This window comes from Elgaria multicarinata, chromosome 1 (genome assembly GCF_023053635.1).
Source record: "Elgaria multicarinata webbii isolate HBS135686 ecotype San Diego chromosome 1, rElgMul1.1.pri, whole genome shotgun sequence".
NCBI lineage: Eukaryota > Metazoa > Chordata > Lepidosauria > Squamata > Anguidae > Elgaria > Elgaria multicarinata.
Window position 1 is genome coordinate 6,403,424 of NC_086171.1, and position 18,056 is coordinate 6,421,479.

At 49.8% G+C, this 18,056-nt stretch overlaps 1 pseudogene; it reads left to right on the forward strand.

Annotated features, from left to right (window-relative positions):
* Positions 1–306: 306 nt before the first annotated feature.
* On the forward strand, positions 307–507 carry LOC134413454 (U2 spliceosomal RNA; annotated as a pseudogene).
* The last annotated feature ends 17,549 nt before the right edge of the window (positions 508–18,056 follow it).

The following is an 18,056-nucleotide window of genomic DNA, read 5'->3' on the forward strand; positions in this document are numbered from 1 at the left end:
TCATGGCCATGGTCAACAGCTGCTCTAGCTCCTCCTTCTCCTTCTCCTCCTCTTCCTCATCATGGCTGCCACTTGCTTCCTTGGCAGGCAGAGGACCAGGGAACAAGTTGCTGCTCCTTCCTCTCACCACCCCCCTTGTCTGGGCCAGAGCGAGAGGCAGGTAAACCAGCAGGTTTCATTGGCCAAGAGGGGCAGCACCTCCAGGGAGCTCTTTTCCGTGGGCCCCTGGTGGGATGTGGGCCCTGAACAGGTGCCCAACCATGCCAACCTTGGATTCCAGCCGTGTCCACCAACCAAGCCCACCAAAAGGCTTCTCGGCCTTTTGGCTAAGATCAAGTGTAGTATCTGTTCTTATCAATTTAATATCTGATATGTCCTCTTTTTGTCGGAGGATGGCAACAAGGGAGAGGGCCTTTTCAGTGGTAGCCCCCCCAGTTGTGGAATTATTTCCCTGCTGAGGCTCGCCTGGCGCCAACATTGTCATCTTTTCGGCGCCAGGTGAAGACTTTTCTCTTCTCCCAGGCATTTAACAGCATTTAACAACATAGGCTAAGTTTGTTTGTTTAATGGACCCCAGAACTGTTGTTGTTTAAATGGATACTGTTGTTTTATACTGTTGCTTTTATATTTTTGATGGTTTTGATGGCCTCGTGTGGCGCAGAGCGGTAAAGCAGCAGTTTCTGCAGCCGAAACTCTCCCCACGGCCTGAGTTCGATCCCAGCGGAAGCTGGTTTCAGGCAGCCGGCTCAGGTCGACTCAGCCTTCCATCCTCCCGAGGTCGGTAAAATGAGTACCCAGTTAGCTGGGGGAAAGGTAATAACGGCCAGGGAAGGCAACGGCAAACCACCCCTCGATAAGGCCTGCCAAGAAAACGTCAGCAAAAGCTGGCGTCCCTCCAAGAGTCAGTAATGACTCAGTGCTTGCACGAGAGGAGAGGAGGGTTTTATATTTTTGATGGTTTTAAATTTTGTATACTTTTTAATGTTCTCTGTTTTTAATTTTCATAAACCACCCAGAAAGCTTCGGCTATGGGGCGGTGTTTAAATTTAATAAATAAATAAATAAATATTATCTGAAAACTGAAGACTTGCTTCAGACCTTCGTCTACCTGAAATCATGGGGATGGAGATGTAGCTCCCATAACCCACCATGGGAAATGACAGGCACCCCCACTAATTCCACAATGGAAGCCTAGTATAGGGGAAGGCTGTGGGGAATAAGGGGACGCGCGCGCGCCCACCTTGCTGAAGCCTCCAGAGTGGGGCCCATGATGAGTGGAGAGGAATCAGGCAGGGGACTGATCCATGAGATGGGGGATGAGGGAAGGCACAACCTTGCTGTGAAGGGAGTGGGCAGTTGGCTTCCCCTTGACCCTGCGAGAGTCCTCCTCATGAGTAATAGCCTACTTGTGCGTATAGCCCTACTCATGAGCAAGGCAAGGGAGCCTGGAAATAGGCATTGTTGGAAAGCCACGTACATAAAAAGCAGAGGACCTGGCAAAGGAAGCAAGGACTCTATGGCTTACATTGCTCAGGGAGGTAGCCAGGACGAGAAGAAACTGGGGATGACCAATCGAAGCACAAGGGACACGAGGACCACCCCATTCCCTTCCCAAAAGGTCATAGTTCCATGCTAGAGCACTTCCTTTCCACTGGAACCCCACTTAAAAGATATCTTGTACTATGACTAGCATAGGCCTAAGAGCAGAGATGATTAGATTGTAAGCCTATGCGGCAGGGTCTTGCTATTTACTGTTTTACTCTGTACAGCACCATGTACACTGATGGTGCTATATAAATAAATAATAATAATAATAATAATACATCCTGAATGGGGATGCCATTGAAAATGGCATCCCTGTGTAGAGTTCTCCCCTTTGCAACACTTAAGGATGTTCACCGCCATATCATTGGCTAATCCTAGTGGGCTGCAAATAGAGATGTCAGAGAAATCTATTTGGGAGGTGGAGTTTGTTGGGTTTTCCTAGGTTCACTCTTCCCCCGCAAGACTTAGTTCTTCCTCCCACTGTGGTGCTGTACTCAGGCCGTTGCTAGACGAGGGTTTAGCCCAGGCTGATACCCGGGCTCACCCCTGTGCATCCAAATGACACACAGGGGATCCCGGGGTCAGGCCGGGCTAAACCCTTCCTTGACCCGGGATAACCGGATCCGCTTGTGGCCCAGTATTTCCACAGCCCCGGGCTGAGCCCTGGGCTGCGGAAGGTCTAGCCAGTTCCGCAGCTTTTCCCAGCTACGTGGCTTACTTGCGAGTAGCCGGGAGAAGCTGCTCACTGGGCGAGTTCTCCCCTCCTCTCCCTCAGATTTTCGACCGGGTCTAGCAAGGCCCTCAGTCTGCAGCAAGTTGGATCAATTTACTGATTTCCCAGGTATTTTGTCCATTATTTCTGCAGTCTGTAATTTGTGCAAATTTCTAAGCAATTTGTGCAAATTTTAAACGATCCACCACAACTAATGGACCAATTCGTGCAAATTGCGGGCAGATTTGCACAAATTACAGACACATTTGTGCCAAAGGGGATATAATATGTGCAACTCCCTTAGCAATTTGCACAAATTGCAGAACCTGCAGGGACAAAATGTATTTTTTTAAAAAAAAAGGTTCCCAGAGTTTGGGGGGGAAAGCCCGTGGCTTGGCTCATGAATGCAAATTGACTCAGACATGCTGTGGAACTCCGTCGAGTCAAAAAAAAAAAAGGAACCGGATTGCCGGCCAATGCATATCCGTAGCTGCAACACGTTGTGCGATGATACCACTTCCATGTGGTGAACATTCCTAAACATCATGGGGGAGAGGATGTGCCATGGGGAGAACTCAACTCTGTGGTAGATGGAATGCTCTTTAAGCAGAAGTTTCCAGGGGGGGATCTACACTACTGCTTTAAAGTGCTTTAAAGCGCTTTATAACAGTTTTGACAACTGTTGGGGCCCAGGACACACGGCATATACAGGTTTCAAAACGTTTTCAAAATGCTTAAAAGCACTTTAAAACCAGTAGTGTAGATCACCCCCAGGTTCTATTTATTTATTTAGTTAGTTAGTTATTACATTTTTATACCGCCCAATAGCCGATGCTCTCTGGGCGGTTCACAAAAATTAAAACCATAATAAAATAGCCAACAGGTTAAAAGCACAAATACAAAATACAGAATAAAAAGCACAACCAGGATAAAAACCACGCAGCAAAATTGATATAAGATTAAAATACAGAGTTAAAACAGTAAGACTTAAATGTAAGTTAAAATTAAGGGTTAAAATACTGAGAGAATAAAAAGGTCTTCAGCTGGCGACGAAAGCAGTACAGTGTAGGCGCCAGGCGGACCTCTCTGGGGAGCTCATTCCACAGCCGGGGTGCCACAGCGGAGAAGGCCCTCCTCCTAGTAGCCACCTGCCTCACTTCCTTTGGCAGGGGCTTGCGGAGAAGGGCCCCTGTAGATGATCTTAAGGTCCGGGCAGGTACATATGGGAGGAGGCGTTCCTTCAAATAACCTGGCCCCAACCGTTTAGGGCTTTCAATGTCAATACCAGCACTTTGAATCGGGCCCGGACCCACGGGATGAGCGCCAGCTATCCTGAGGGAAACTTCGGAGGGAACCAGCTACTAGATGGTTCGATTAGTCTTTCGCCCTTATACCCAGGTCGGACGACCGATTTGCACGTCAGGACCGCTACGGACCTCCACCAGAGTTTCCTCTGGCTTCACCCTGCCCAGGTATAGTTCACCATCTTCCAGGTTCTACTCCTGGCATCTGCAGAATCAAAGGTCTCTGATAGTAGGGTTGTTACGGGCCCTTTGCCCGTGATCCTGGATTGCCAGCACTAGTCCAAGCAGATACTTCCAGGCTCAGTATGTGGCATTTCCTTATGTCCGTGTGATGCTGGTTTTGATGGCATGCCCATAGCAGGCGTGACATCTGGGCTCCCTCTCTCTCTCCTTCTCCGGCCCTACAAAACCAGCGCTAGTCCAAACAGGCCACACCAGGCTAGGTGGGACCGACTTGATCTCCGGCACCTCCTTACCCCCTTTCCCTTTTAGCATCTGGACCGGCCGTTCCCCATCCGTGGCACAAAGGCCAACCGAAACGGTGCAGTCGATACAAGCTGCATAATGATGCTCTTTGACATCAGCCCCCTCGGTAAACAGTGATTTGGCTTGTGCCAGCCTCTAAATTAGTGTTTATAGCCGGCGGGGAACGCAAGCTGGTAGCATCAGAACGGCTGCCTCAGCAAGGCAGCCTCCCCCCAGCAGAAAGAGTAGCTATTTGTGGTGCGCACACATATGCGTGGGGCGGGGTGGCATGGTGGTCATCACGGAGGCAAGTACAGGCGGCGGCGGCGGCTTCCCTCTAATGCTTCCTGCTGGAAGCTGAAGTCCTTACGGTTGTGAAGTTACACCTGACAGTGAATGGGCAGCAGTAAGTGAAGCCACCCTCGGGGGACCACGAGGGTTACCCAATATGACTTCTGGTTTTCAGAGGGAGGGACCCTGGTGGCCTTCCCCATGGCTAGCAGAAGAAGAAGTTATCCAAAGTATTTATTTAATATATTTACATGCAACCTACTAACTAAAGTTCTTCAGGTGACTTATAAGATCTTATAAGAATAACAGGCTCAAGTTAAAGGAAGCCAGATTCCAGCTGGACATCAGGAAAAACTTCCTGACTGTTAGAGCAGTATGACAATGGAATCAGTTGCCTGGTGAGGTTGTGGCCTATCCCACACAGGGTGGGGGGATTGGGGGCAGGGTGGGGGGATTTTTTTTTTTTAAAAAAACTTACCTGTACGCACGAGCGTTCGTGCGCAACCAGCCCTTGAAAATAAAAAAAAAATGGCGGGCACAATGGCTCTCCTCCAGAGCTCGTCAGCCTCATGTGCAAACGAGGGCGAGATCCTGTGATAGCTGTATCGCGGGCTCTCCCCTCGTCCATCCCGGAACAACAGGTAGGTCTAGCAAAGGCCTAAATCTTTACCTGGAGGGGTTTTTGCAAGTCTTTTGTCAAATGCTGCAACTTTTGCTTTGGACTCATTTTTCACTAAGGGCGCAATCCTATGCATGGTTAGACAGTAAAAAGTCCTGCAACGCCCAGCACTCCCCAGCCAGCCATGTCGGGAGTTGTAGGGCATTTTTCTGTCTAATCATGCATAGACATATGCCCTTAGTGATAAATTACTTCAGAACAAAAGTTGCAGCATTTGACAGAAGACTAAGGGCCTTGCTAGACGGCAGGTTAGCCCAGTGTGAGGCCCGGGCTCGTCCCTGTGTGTCCAAATGACGGACAGAGGATCCCAAGCTCAGGCAGGGCTCAAACCGCCCTGGCCCTGGATTAACCGGCACCACTTTTGGCCTGGCCGCGGGCATGTAAAACATTTTGCCGCTTTTCCCGGCTACCGCATTTACGTGCGAGTAGCCGGGAAAAGCGGTGGATGGGCTGCAGCGCTCCCCCCACCGCTGATGTCCCCAGCCGCTGTTTCCCACCATCACCATGTCCCCCGTCCTGTGATGCCCGGGCATCACGGGCCGGGGAACATGGCGACGGCAGCTGGGGATATCGGCGGTGACGGGACATGGGGGTGGGGACATTGGGGAGATCGGAGGCCAGGGGAGGTCGTAGGGGGAGGAAATTGGGGAAAGGGGGAGCAGGGGACCCAAATTTGTTTTTTAAAAAAACCTACCTGGAGCGGTGGTGCGCTTCTACGCACGCGGCCCCTTTAACTGCAATTAAAAATGGCGGACGCAACGGGGCTTTCCTAGACCCCGTCGCATCTGCCGTATAGATGGGGCTGACAGGCCGCGCTACTTCTACCACGGCCTGGCCCCTCTACAGGCCTGGATTCTACGGTAGGTCTAGCAAGGCCCTAATTATGCTGGACATCAGGAAAAACGTCTTGACTGTTAGAGCAGTACGACAATGGAACCAATGGCCTAGGAAGGTTGTGGGGTCTGGACAGTCATATGTCAGGGATGCTTGAAGGTGGATTCCTTCATCGAGCGGGGGGGTTGGATTCGATAGCCTTATAGGCCCCTTCCAACTCTAATGTTCTGCGTTTCATAAGATTGTGCCCTAATTGTATGTTATTGCAGGGATATAAAAAAATCTCTGCAGGGATATAAAAAGTCTCCGTCCACCTATTTGGGCAGGTGTGAAATGAACACTATCCCATCCTGTGCAGTATTAAGATAGAACATTTAGGAATGAAAATGGAGACCAAAAACTATTTAGCTCTTTTCCATTCACTTATCACATTATTGGGTTTGCCAGATCTCAGGATCCGACCCAAAGGGGTCAGGTTTTCATCCTCCTTCTCAGGAGGTCTTAGAGGAAGGAGAGCCAGTGGGTTGTTGTGGTTGGACTGGGACTCCAGCGATCCATGTTTGAGTCCCCATTTGGCCATGAAGCTCGATGGGTGACTTTGGGCCAGTCGCTGACCCACTCAGCCTAACCTACCTTGCAGGATTGTTGTGAGGATAAAATGGAGAGGAAGAGGACAATGCACACCACTTTGGGCTCCTTGCAAGGGGGGTGGGGTGGAATTAGGCTATAACTAATAATTCTCAAGCCGGTTTCCACAGCCCATTGCCCAGAGAGTAGCCTTTCTGATGTGGTTCAGCCCAAATACACTGGACTCCAAATCCCATCATTCCCAGCCCTGCCCTGTATCCACAGGGGAGGCTGCCTGCCAGTCTCTCTTAGCAGTGACTTTCAGCTTCCCCGAAGAAAGATCAGAAGTGCCATCAACGTCCCAGGGAGGCCCTCAAGCTGCCAAAGAAAGGTGGTTTAAGTATTCAGACACGGCAAATCAACCGCTTCCATCGCCTGAGGACGCGGAGGTGTAAAGAGCCCCAGTTTTCATGCAGAGCTTCGCGATCACCAGATAAAGCAGGACAGGGCTACAGGGATGCAGGGATGCAAACAGCCTCTGCATTACCTGAGAAGGAGGTAGACCCACGCCTGATCCAGGCTTGGAGGCTCCTTGGGAAGTCTACCTTCTCACTGCCATTGTCATCAGGTCTTGCTCTTCATCCTCTTTGTCATCATTACTACTGCTTGCTGGACAGGCAGAGAGCCAGTGAGCAAGGAGGCCATGGCAGCTCCTCCACCACCTCACCACCACCATTGTCCAGGCCAGAGCAAGAGGCGAGTGAAGAAGCAGGTTGCCATGGAGAAGAGGAGCACCAGCTCCAGGGGCCTCTTGTCAGTGGGGCCCTCCTGGGGTGTGGGTCCTTGCGAAGTGCCCAACTATGCCTACCCTTGACCCCAGCCCTGAGGTAGCCCATTACACTCCACTGTCTCCAACACCAGGACCAGTCATAAGAACATCAGAAGAGCCCTGCTGGATCAGGCCAAGGGTCATCTAGACAAGCACTCTGTCCACACAGTGGCCGACCAGCAGTTGACCAGGAACCCACAAGCAGGACATGGGGCAACAGCACCCTACCACCCATGTTCCCCAATAACTGGGGTATATAGTCGCTGTTTACCTCTCTCTTGTTATTGTTCATATATAGAATGATAGAACAGCAGAGTTGGAAGGGGCCTACAAGGCCACCGAGTCCAACCCCCTGCTCAATGCAGGAATCCACCCTAAAGCATCCCTGACAGGTGGTTGTCCAGCTGCCTCTTGAAGGCCTCTAGTGTGGGAGAGCCCACAACCTCACCAGGCAACTGATTCCATTGTCGTACTGCTCTAACAGTCAGGAAGTTTTTCCAGATGTCCAGCTGGAATCTGGCTTCCTGTCACTTGAGCCCGTTATTCCGTGTCCTGCACTCTGGGAGGATCGAGAAGAGATCCTGGCCCTCCAGGGTGCATTTGCTTTCCTTTGATCCTTCTCCATCCCTTACAAAACTCAACCATTTTGCTTACCCTTTCTATATCTTTCCTCAAACTAAATGCCCTTTAAAAAAAGAAAGAAAGAAAGAAAGAAAGAAAGAAAGAAAGAAAGAAAGAAAGAAAGGTTTAATGCCTAGAGCTGAGCCCAATTTTCCCAGAACTCCGCCCCCCCAAAGCAACGTTTGAAAATCTTCTTTTTTGCATTCCCCCGCCCTCCCAGAGATGGTCATTTTGCTGAATATTCCCTACCATTTTTGTGCGGCTGCTGCCTTTTACACGCACGCGCACACACACCTGTAATAACAAGTGAAAAAGTAGGAGGAGTTAAATTCCCAAGGGGTGCATGAAAATACTGGTTTTAAAATACACTTATTTGTGGACACTTAAAAAACGTACTTCTGTGTCGTCTACTTTGCTCAATAATCCACCAAATGGCTCTGAGGGAGACACAAAATGGCGGCCAGGCAGCCACTACAGGCATTCTGCCATTCGGCTGCTTGCGGTGGCAGCTGTTCCCCCTAAATATAACAGCTACATCAGTGTGCTATAGTGGCTAGAGGGTTTGACTGTGACTCAGGAAATCCGGGTTCTAGTCCCCACTCAGTCATGAAGCTCAGTGGGTGGCTTTGGGACAGTCCCCGGACTCTCAGCCTAACCTACCTGACAGGGTTGTTGTGAGGAGGAGAGGAAGGATCATGTACGCTGCCTTGGGCTCCTTGCAAGATGAAAAAAAGACAGGATATAAATATAACAAATAAATCCTTTAGTAAAAACGATGGCGGAGAAAGCATTGCGAATGCTAATAGAAAACCCTATCAAAGAAACTGTGGGTGACTTACATACACATACACACACACAAACACATACACAATGTCCCCACCCCAATTTTACCACTTGCAAATAGGGTGGTCAATTCAGGAGGCCCTTTCCACGCAGCCTTACGAACTGTACAAAATGCAAACGTTCCTTTCCCGTCACCAAATATTAGGAATTGTGAGGAATTCGGTTGGCTGGATGAGTCCGCTCCGTGATTGATTGGACCTCCACGTGCTTTCGTCAGGTGGTCCACCCTTCCACACAGTGGATTCAAATGCAGCCCCTGGGCCTCTGATAAATACCTTGTTTCTTTTCGGGACGTCTAGATGCTTCCTTGATTAACTGGGCAGGCAGCGTAGTGCATGATCTAAGATGCTAATTCTAGTGTTGGAGACATCAAACAGGCTCTTTCGCTCCATCTCTCCCCCACTCACCCCCAATCCAAAATGTTTGGCAAATGCACCCGCTATAAGCACATTTGAAATTACCAGGTTCACAAGTTGACTGTTCATGTGGAGAAGCGTTTGCTTTGATGCCAGAAAGCCTGGCTGGCTGCCACTTACAGTAAATGAAGAAGAAAAATGATTCATGGCCACGGGAGGGGTGTTAGATTCCCCCGGTCCTCTTTTGAACTTGCATGTGCTGCTAAGCGGGGAAGATAATTAACCTTAATTAACCTTCGGTATTGACATGAGTCATGTTGAGGGAAGAGGCCTTGGAAGGACGAGGGCAGCAAGGCAGAAGCACTCGGCTTGCGTCCCACGCCGCTCCCAAATCACAGGCTCTTTCCTCGAGTCGCGGCTGAAAGACCCACCTCAACAGGCGGTTACAGATTCAAATCCTGACAAGGGATCGCCGGGTCTGACTGCCAAGTTGTAACACTCTCAGGATTTGTTTGGCACGTGGACATGATTGGTTGCCCTTGAGACCTCCTTATGAAAACGTTCAGGGCATCCTTTCTGCATTCCGGCCTGTTGAGGAGTCCCTGTGTTCACGATAGAATCCCTTTTCCATAAAACTAGAAGCCAATGGGGTCATCCCATGAAGCAGATTGGGGGGAGATTCAGGACAGGTAAAAGGACATCCTTCTTCACAAAGCACGTAGTTAAACTATGGAATTCGCTACCACAAGATTTGGGCCACAGCTAGACCTAAGGTTTATCCTGGGATCATCCAGGGTTCGCCCCTGCCTGAGCACTGGATCCCCTGTGTGTCACCGAGATGAACAGGTTTGACCCCTGGACGATCCAGGGATAAACCTTAGGTCTAGCTATGGCCGTAGTGATGGCCACCAATTCGGATGGCTTTAAAAGGGGTGTTGGATAAATTCCTGGAGCAGAAGGCTATCAATGGCTACTAGCCCTGATGGTTGTGTGTTACCTCCAGTATCAGAGGCAGTAAGCCTGTGTGCACCAGTTGCTGGGGAACATGGGTGGGAGGGTGGTGTTGCACTGTTCCCTGCTTGTGGGTCCCTGGTCAACAGCTGATTGGCCACTGTATGATCAGAGTGCTGGACTAGAAGAACCCATGGTCTGATCCAGCATGGGTCTTCTTATGTTCTTAAGCCCACAAGCAGGGCATGTGTTCAATAGCACCCTCTTAGCCATGTTCCACAGCAGCTGGTATCCAGAGGCATGGTACCTCTAATCCTGGAGACAGTATATAGCCATCATGACCAGTAGCCATTGATAACTTTATCCTCCATGAATTAAACTTACCCCCTTTTAAAGACATCTAGGTGGCCATCACCACGTCTCATAGGAGCGAATTTCATATTTTAACTGTGTTTCAGGAAGAACTACTTCCCTTTATCTGTCCAGAACCTCCCAACTATTTCTGATGTCCCCAGTGGGTTCTAGTATTATTTCAGAGGAAGAAAAGCTTCCCTTTATTGACTTCCTCCATGCTATGCACAATTGTATTAACCTCTACCGTGTTCCCCCTTCTCAACTTTTCTCCAAACTAAAACGCCCCCAAAGTTGCAACGTTTCCTTGTTCGTAATCCCTGGGCACTGCAGAGAATTCTGGGGTCTGTTTCGGAGCACACGCTCTCCAGTCCATGCGGTGGCCTGATCAGGTCCATCGGCCTAACTTTATGTGGCACCTGTGCATTGGTGCCAAGAGTAGGCATGTTGGGCCCCTGCCGAGGGCCCACAGAGCAGCAGAGGACCCTTGACAAGAGCCCTCTGGACTTGCTTCTCCTCTGGCCCAGACAACAATGGTGGTGAAAAGGAAGCATGGGAGACTGATGCTCTTTCCCTCCTATCATTTCTCCCACTTTCTTGCTGGACAGGCAGAGATCCAGGGAGCAAGCAGTTCTGCTTGCTCCCTGGATCTCTGCCTGTCCAGCAAGCAAGTGGGAGAAATGATAGGGGGGAAAGAACACCAGGCAACCTCTCTTCTTGAGGGAAGAAGCACGCCCCCGCCCCAGCATTTCTCAAAAGGGACCCCGGTTCTCATGCCAACATCTTGCTACTGACTCCGGGGGCAGAGCAGAGCAAGTGATGAGATACTTTGATCAACATTAGGAACATCCATGTAGCTGATGCTTTAACTGTGGGCTTTGCTAGACCTACCTGGGAATCCGGGCCTGTAGAGGGGCCAGCCCGTGCTAGAAGTAGCACGGGCTGTCGCTCCTAGCTAGATGTAACACACAACGGGGTAAAGGAAAGCCCCGTCATGTCGGCCACTTTTTTTTCAGCTTAAAGGGGCCATGTGCGCAGGAGCGCACCAACGATAAAGTAGGGTGTTGTGTGTGGTTTTTTTTAAAAAAGACTTCCATGCTCCCCCTGCCCCTGATTCCCCCCGTGATGTCCAATGCCCACCACCCGACCGCCATGTCTGATGCCCGCCCGCCCCGCCCACCATGTCTGATGCCCACATGCACACACGCCATGTCCAATGCCCTCCTCGCCCACCCACCCACCCACCCGCCAGCCATGTCTGATGCCCCCCTCGCCCGCTCGCCCACGACCTCCGATCCCCCCCATCGCCCATGGGCCGCGATTCCTCCCCGATGTCCCCTGGCTCCGCTCTTCCCCCCATCTCTCCCACCGGGTCCGCTCTTTCCCCCCCGGCCCACATCTCTCCCCCCCCCCCCACGCGATTTCCCCCCCTGGCCCCGATCTCCCTCCCCCCCCCGATTCCCCCCCGGCTTCTCGCAAGTAAATGTGGTAGCCAGGAGAAGCAGTGGGATGGGCTAGACCTTCCGCAGCCCCAGGCTCAGGCCAGGACGGCGGAAAAACCTGGGCCAAAAGCGGTGCTGGTTAGCCCAGGGCCAGGTTTGAGCCCTGCCTGAGCCCGGGATCCCCTGTGCATCATCTGGATGCGCAGGGATGAGGCCAGGCCTCGCACCGCGCTAATGCCTCATCTAGCAAGGCCCTGTGTGACCTAAGCAAACGGAGGTCTTGTTTATACACTTACATTCGAGGGACATGTAAATATCGTTCTGTGGTCTCCTGCTGTCAGAAAAGATCCTTCCTCCAAAATTGACCGGGGGTGGGGGCGGGATCCTCTCCCATCCCTCCTCCCTCTGCCAAGGACCCTCTTTTCTTTTTGATGTCTCAGTTTCTGGACCCATAAACCCTTCCGTTGCCCCCAGGGATAAAGGAAAGGTGACAAATGGAGCTGACCGGCACCTCATTGAGAGCGGCAATTGACATCTGGGTGCAGCAGGGAGAGCTAAGACAGTGACAGAGGAGCTGTCTTGCAACATAGGGGGCAGCACGGGAAAGGATGCCAGGGAGAAATGGGAGGCCCAGAAGGAAATGTCTGAGAATTTGGTCACCCTGGGCAGGATAAGGGCATCCTCTGGGCTTGTTTACATAGGAGGTCGAGGCGTTTCTGGAAGGGCTGTGGCGGCCCAAGGCTAGACGGCAAACACCGGCGTTCCCCAGACTTTTGATTCCTGGAATGTAGATTCCGTGCCTCTCCTCCCCGCACCTCATAAAATCGAGAGGCTCGTTTCACTCAGGGCGCAAGAGATAAAAACGGATTCTCTCAATCGTCTCCCAGAAACAACGGGCAAAAATCTTTCTGGCCGTTGCAGGATAGCTTGGTGACTATTGCCCGTTCTTCCCTTTAACCAAGACTTTCTGGGAAATCATTTCCGGTATTTCTGGGGGTTTAGGCTCTCAGTGACGATGCCTATGTGGCCAGAATGGCAACTACCAACATACAAGAGGGAGATATCAGGAGGCTTTGAGGAACCCCAAGGTTTACAGAAGTATAAACAGTCATTGGGGAAGGAGCCAAATAAAACCCTATTTATTTATTTATTTATTTATTACATTTATATCCCGCCATTTTTCCTCCAAGGAACCCAAGGCGGCATACATAAACCTCCTCCTCCTCTCCATTTTATCCTCGCAACAACAACCCTGTGAGGTAGGCTGGGCTGAGAGTCTGGGACTGGCCCAAAGTCACCCAGTGGGTTTCCATGGCCGAGTGGGGACTAGAACCCGGATTTCCCAACTCCCAGTCTGACACTTTAGCCGCTACACCACACTGGTACTTTATATATATTGAATAAAGTACAATATACATGTTTTAAAACATGTGTATTGTACTTATTTATTTATTTATTTATTTATTGCACTTATATACCGCCCCCATAGCCGGGGCTCTCTGGGCAGTTTACAGAAATTCTAAAATTAAGATAAAAACGAGTATACAAAGTTTAAAATTCTAAAACACAGAACATACACACATAAAGCGTTAAAAACCGTTAAAAAAAAACTAAACATGTGGGTGATTAAGATGTGCCGCCATATGCCTGGGCAAAGAGGAAAGTCTTAACCTGGCGCCGGAAAGATAGCAGCGTTGGCGCCAGGCGAGCCTCGTCAGGGAGATCATTCCAGAGTCTGGGGGCCACCACCGAAAAGGCCCTGTCCCTTGTTGCCACACTCTGAGCCTCTCTTGGAGTAGGCACCCGGAGGAGGACCTTAGATGGTGAACGTAGTGACCGGGTATATTCATGTCGGGAGAGGCGTTCTGTCAGGTATTGTGGTCCCAAGCCGTGTAAGGCTTTATAGGTCAAAACCAGCACCTTGAATTGGGCTCGGAAACATACAGGCAGCCAGTGCAAGCAGACCAGAGCAGGTGTTATATGGTCGAACCTTCTGGTTCCCGAAATCAATCTGGCCGCTGCATTTTGCACGAGCTGCAGCTTAAGAACTTTAGAGTGTTCAAGGGGCTTCATGGGCAGTAAATAGGGGGGGGGGGGAGTAAATTCTCTCTGGGTTTCAGTCGGAACCAGTCAGAAATCTAAAGGAGCTATCCTTTATTTTAGAGTTCTGACTGAAACCTGGAGCGGATTCATAACTTTGTTGACATCGGACAGAGTTCCATTCTAATCCTTGAAGCAATCCCATAAAGTGGGTCTGTGTATCATCCCCATTTTTCAGTTGAGAGATTGGAGGCTCACCTAAAACCACTTAATGATCTTACAGCAGAGGCAGATTTCAAAGCAGGGCTTAGCCGTTCAGCTACGACAACTTCTGGGATTTCTCCACAGCTGTCAGCTGTAGCAAGGCCATGGCCTAATCTACACCTACCGCCCTTTCGCAAGGGAGGAGGGCTGGTGACGAGTTTTCCTGCCTCCGTGATCATCGCTCATGGGGTACATGCGAAGGAAGTATCCCGCAAGTAAAGGAGGGCCGTTGCAAGAGCACGTGTGTCCCCCTGACAGCACCTTCCACATGTGGATCGGGAGAAGTGGACGGGGAGACACAGATGACGCAGCTACGGGGATTATGCGCCCAAATGCATAATCGCAGCTATGCATGGGGTGGTGAGAGCCAGTGTGGTGTAGTGGCTAAGGTGTCAGACTGGGAGTTGGGAGATCTGGGTTCTAGTCCCCACTTGGCCATGGAAACCCACTGGGTGACTTTGGGCCAGTCACAGACTCTCAGCCCAACCTGCCTCACAGGGTTGTTGTGGTGAGGATAAAATGGAGAGGAGGAGGATTATGTACACCGCCTTGGGTTCCTTCAAGGAAAAAAGGTGGGATAATAATAATAATAATAATAATAATAATAATAATAATAATAATAATAATAATAATAATAATAAATTTCTTACCCACCTCTCTGATTGGATCAAGGCGGGGAACAACTTCAAGCATAAAATACATACAATACTGATTAAAAAAAATAGTATACACTGTTAAAAACATCCTAAAAGCATCCTAAAAGCATCCTAAAAGTATCCTAAAATTCTACCAGATAGGCCTGCCGGAAGAGATCAGTCTTGACAGCTTTCTTGAATTCTAAAAGACTGTCAAGCTGACGAGTCTCCTCCGGCAGGCCATTCCACACTCTGGGAGCAGCAGAAGAGAAGGTCCTCTGGGTAATAGTTATCAGCCTTGTTTTTGTTGACTGGAGTAAATTCTTCCCAGAGGACCTGAGTGTGCGGGGCAGATCGTACGGGAGAAGGCGATCCCGCAGGTAGCCTGGACCCAAACCATGTAGGGCTTTAAAGGTGATAACCAAGACTTTATACTTTGCCCGGAAACTAATTGGCAGCCAGTGAAGCGATTTTAAGACTGCTGTAATGTGGTCCCCCCTAGGTGTACCAGTGACCAGCCTGGCTGCCATATTTTGGACTAGCTGAAGTTTCCGGACTAGGCACACAGGTAGTCCTATGTAGAGCGCATTGCAGAAGTCAAGCCTCTGGATAGGAGTTCCAGAGGTTATGCAATGCTGCACAGAGGTATGTTTGTTTTTAAAAAAATACACACGGTCAGCGCCACAACACGCCGATAACCAATCAAAACTGTGCCGAAATTGGCAGACATTTCACTCTCACACACCTCCATACCTGCTGGACACACCCCTGACTGTGGGTTGGCTGTTCACCAAGCCGGGCGCTCACTCTGAAGAGCAACACCTTCGCTAAGAGGGGGGGGGCACACCAGCCGCGGACTTCGGGATTGCAGCGAGATAGCTGGGAAAACCGTGACAAATCCAGCCAGCGATATTCCTGAATGATGGAGTGGTGGACCTGAGAACACAGCAGGATCAGCTGTGCATCATGCGGTCCAGTAGGGACGATTTTGATATTATTCAGGACTAAACAGCTGGTGTAGACATGGTCCATGTCATGGAGCACCAGTGCGCCTCCCTCTGAATATTGCTACCTGTTTGTTGATACAGGGAGATAAGTGGCTCACTAGGGCCTCCCCTCTGAGAACACTAGAGTCCTCCATGATGGCTAGGGAGAACCACCCAACACATGTAGACACAGAAAACACTAGGGTGACCCTATGAAAAGGAGGACAGGGCTCCTGTATCTTTAACAGTTGTATTGAAAAGGGAATTTCAGCAGGTGTCATCTGTATATATGGAGAACCTGGAGAAATTTCCTCTTCATCATAACAGTTAAAGCTGCAGGAGCCCTGCCCTCTTTTAAATCTGGTCACTCTAGTATATCTCCTGCAGCTTTAATTGCCGTGATGAAGAGGGAATCTCCATATATACAAATGACACCTGCTGAAATCCCCTTTTCTATGCAACAGTTAAAGATACAGGAGCCCTGTCCTCCTTTTCATATGGTCACCCTAGCTTTCCTAGGGAGAACCACCCAACACATGTAGACACAGACAACACTAGGGTGACCATATGAAAAGGAGGACAGGGCTCCTGTATCTTTAACAGTTGTATATATGGAGAACCTGGAGAAATTTCCTCTTCATCATAACAGTTAAAGCTGCAGGAGCCCTGCCCTCTTTTAAATCTGGTCACTCTAGTATATCTCCTGCAGCTTTAATTGCCGTGATGAAGAGGGAATTTCACCAGGTTCTCCATATATACAAATGACACCTGCTGAAATCCTCTTTTCTATGCAACAGTTAAAGATACAGGAGGAGCCCTGTCCTCCTTTTCATAGGGTCACCCTAGACAACACATTTACACCAACTCTACACTTGTTTTATGTAACATCTGACTCCAAACAGGGCTACTGAGTGGTTCACATTTGCCCATTACTTTCAAGGAGAGGACTGCCTAAGATGGAAGTGTGTGTGATGCTAAATGGGCGTGGCTAAATGAGGAGGGCGGAGCTAAAAGACCAGTAATGCCAGAATTATTTTTTTAAAAAAAAAATGTTTAACTTGGTACCACAGTGGGATCCTCTCCTCTGTGGTGACGCTTGACATGCGCCCCAGCCTGCAGGAGAGAGAGAGACCATCAGCTCTGTCGTTGGAGAAACTCATCTTCATTCCCGGATCCTTTGGAATGAGCCCTGAACTTTTCCTCCATTCTTGCTCGAGTCATTTGCTGAGTCACCTGCGAAGCTCCTGTGAAACTGATACGCAGACAAAACGCAGGTGCAGGGTGGATCTTATGCCAAAGACCCTAATTAAATGCAGAGGCCTGAGGACATGATGGCTTTGCTCGGTGGAAGCCAGAGAAAAGAGCAAGGCATTTCACTGAAGCTCGAGTGCGGGTTAGAAGGAAATCCCAAGGCAAAGCAAATTTTTGTTTTCTTTCTGTGTTTAGAATATTTATATGCCACTCAATAACAAAGGGTCTCTGGCCCCCCTGCAATAAACAACCCTTCTCAACCTGGTGTTCTCCAAACATTAATCTTCCACTGATAAAATTGCTAATTGATCGCTTTTGGCTTCCTCTCAGCAATGAACTTTGCCAGTTTTTCACCTCCTCAGCCACCCAAGACTCTTAGAATCACAGAATGGTATCGTTGGAAGGGGCCTATAAGGCCATCAAGACCAACCCCCAGTTCAATGCAGGAATCCACCTTAAAGCATCCCTGACAGATGGCTGTCCAGCTGCATCTTGAAGGCCTCTCACGTGGAAGAGCCCACCACCTCCCTAGGTCATTGGTTCCACTGTCGTATCACTCTAACAGTCAGGGAGTTTTTCCTGATGTCCAGCCGGAATCTTGAGCATGGGACAACTGATGGACCAGCACCACCACTAATGGAACCCCTGACCCTCCCACCTGCGTGCCACCGACACAACCAGTCCAGCTATCTTCTCGCTTGGTGTATTGGTTTGGGCCTTATCTAAACGGGGCGAAATCCCGGGGCAATCCCTGGGATAGGGTGACCAACTGTCAGGATTTCCCCGGATTTGTCCTGGTTTGTGTTCTTTCCATGGTGTCAGGGGGGATTTTCTATAATTTTCAATAATGTCCTGGAATGATACACCTTCCCCTTTAAGGCTGCCATTAGTATGGCAGGAGGGAGTGACATGCTTTCTTGAGGCACGTCATTCCCCCACCCCGAGCTCCAATTAAGGTCTTAAAGGGGAAAGTGGGTCATTCGTGGACATTATAGAAAAGGCCCCAATTGGAGTGGATGGTGGTGGTGCAGAATGAAATCCTTTCCCCTCCTCCACTCCAATCGGGTTCTTTAAGGTGGCGGGGGAATAA